Source organism: Enhydra lutris, unplaced genomic scaffold (genome assembly GCF_002288905.1).
Source record: "Enhydra lutris kenyoni isolate GAN:26980312 unplaced genomic scaffold, ASM228890v2 scaffoldscaffold3, whole genome shotgun sequence".
In the NCBI taxonomy this organism is placed as follows: Eukaryota; Metazoa; Chordata; class Mammalia; order Carnivora; family Mustelidae; genus Enhydra; species Enhydra lutris.
Window position 1 is genome coordinate 64,914,394 of NW_019154087.1, and position 2,843 is coordinate 64,917,236.

The 2,843-nt window shown below is 33.8% G+C and overlaps 1 pseudogene; it reads left to right on the plus strand.

Annotated features, from left to right (window-relative positions):
* The first annotated feature begins 2,162 nt into the window (after window positions 1-2,162).
* LOC111153013 lies at window positions 2,163-2,488 on the plus strand (annotated as a pseudogene).
* Window positions 2,489-2,843: the final 355 nt, after the last annotated feature.

Below are 2,843 nucleotides of genomic sequence, written 5' to 3' on the forward strand. Positions count from 1 at the left end.
TATCTATCTAGATACAGAAATCCTTTATTATATGTGCACTTTAATGTTATATACATATTAAGAATCACAGCTTTTTAGAACCATTAGTTTAGTACTTTGACTTTTTTCATTGATTATGCAACTTATTTTTCTAACTTATTATAGTAATAATTTCACATTTTATTAATCTGTACATTTTTAACAACTGCTTTCCTAACATATATAGAGCTAACACCAATAAAATGCAAAATTGGAGACTCCTACTCTCTCTCATATTGGATTTTTTTTAGCACAAATATTGATGATTGCATTTAATCAAGGTAAAAAACAAAGGTTTTAATCATTTTTATGTTTAGCTTGTATTTCAAATTCTAGACGATTTCTCATTAATGTGTTTATTACACTTAAAAGGATTCCAGTAGGATGATTTAAAAAAAACTCTATTTGATGGTTATATATATGCACATATATATTTATTTATATATATATTTAATTACAGAGATATCCTTGAACCCATAAAGCATGACAGCAAAGCAGGTCAATTTCTTAAACAACAGTATTTCATTCAGTACCTTGGTGGTTGTAATTAACGTTTCTGTTTAGTTCTAATTATAGTTTTTGTATCGCAGCCATTATGCTAATGGTGTTATTCAGTAGTATGTGAGATTGCATTCATTATCACTGGTGAATTAAACCTTTATTAAAGAAAAATTCCCGCAGGCCTCATTCTGGAGTTAAGTAATTATTCATTTGGTTTTATCCTAGCAATTAGCTTATATACTGTAGCACTCATTATTGAGTTTCTATACCTCACTGAATGAGATTAACCCACCATGGTAAATAAATGCCTAACAGCTCCCAAGCTCACAATGTGTTGCTTTTTAAGCATATTATTATGTAACAAAATAAGGAATCAGAATGCATTGAAGCAGCATTCTGGCTTCCAACAAATAATGTACTTGCTGGGAAGACTGTGTTGGACATTTTGTGTTTAATTCAGCATTAAAAAAAAAAAATGTAGTTGAAGCCCTCCAACGCTTAGTTCACCTTTGTGGGTGTATGTTTTCCTTTGTTTAATTTCATTCCATTACTTGCTTGCTTGTTGAATTATGTTACTATGCCCATTTGATGTTGATAAAAGCCTTTTTCAATAGCACAGACTCTAAATAGAACATCCAATTAAATCTCCATTCCAAATGTATTTGGAAAGGGTTAGATCATCCAAGTCTTTTAGCTGGATGAAATCTTGAGCCATTCATTATAAATCATTAGAATTTGATTTATATTTTAGTAAAAATATATCAAATTACTGCTCTGTTTTAACATAGCCATTCATGCCATCCGAAGTACCACCTTCTCACTGTCCTATTAAAAAATACTACTCACGTTTTCAGGTTTCCACATTCATTATCAGCTGATGTTACCTTTTGAGAGAAAGTGGCTCCCATTACCTTTTTTCTTCTTGGAAATTCTGTTAGACTACTTACTCTGCCTCCTCTGTTTTTGTCTAGCCTTCACATAGTTCATAAAACACCACAAAGTAAAGCATAGAATGGAGCCCTTTTGGGTTACAGCTGCTTCTTTTCAGAACCTATGGAGAATGTTGTCACCTTTCTCTTTATGCTCTCTACGATAGTCTATGTAGACTATGTATTAAGGCACAACCTCAGAAATAGTAGTATAAACTTTGTTTATTATGGCCATGATGTATCTGGAAAGATAGTGTTAACAACTTCTCATAATGTAGTCATTTATGTTCTTGACTGGAAATGCCACTTATATGAAAATGAATTGAGAGATTTCAGAATTTGGTTGTTTCCACTTCTTAGTCTATCCCAAATGTATTTTTGAGAAGTTAAAAGTCTTATAGACAGAACTTCTATCATCTTGAAATTAGTTTGCTCATTTTAGCATAACCCTCATTTCTTTAATGCCTGTTTTACAATTGGAATATTTCTTTTGGTCCTGGATTATTGGTAAATATTTGTGAAACAAATTAATTGTTCTGGCATTTCTGAATGCCTTTCTTCATAGTAGATAAATATTGCATGGTAACCATGTATATTTCACATGTCAATACAGGCATTGAAATAATTAACATTATAGCAATACTGATCATCTCTTACAGAGAATCTTATATGTTAAATGAATCAAGTATCGGCCCTGCCTCCCGTGTCCCCATCATGGCCACCTCATTTCTGCTGTGGCAAGGACAGTCCACCCTGCTAAAGACTGTGTTTCTAGAAGCATGAGTGTTTCAAGGACTTGCTCCTATATCTGCAGAATCAGGAAAGAGTAAAAAGGGACTGCTACTGTATACCAAGAAACAAAGTCTACCAAAAAAGCCCACTTAAGCCTCTGGCCCTACCCAACCATGCAACAATACCTACAGGAATCTCCAGCACTGTGACTATTCCTGTACACCTTACACCTCAGCCTGGACCTCTGGGAGTTTAGGATGCTTCAGCCCTCTTCAGAAAATCACCTCACCAGTGAGAGCTTACTTTAAAGACCTCAAATTGCTTGTGCTGCAGTTATAAAACTCACTCCCATCAAGAAAATAAATAAAAGAATTAAGTACCAAGGGAAAAAATCTTTAAAAAATCTTTATGGATGTATCTTTTTAAAAAAAAGATTTTATTTACTTATTTGACAGAGAGAGACACAATGAGAGAGAACACAAGTAGGAGGAGTGGGAGAGGGAGAAGCTGGCTTCCCACTGACCAGGGAGCCCAATGTGAAGCTTGATCCCAGGACCCTGAGATCATGACCTGAGCCAAAGGCAGAGACTTAATAACTGAGCTACCCAGATGCCCCTTCATCTATGTATCTTCTTTTTTTTTTTAAGATTTTTTTATTTATTT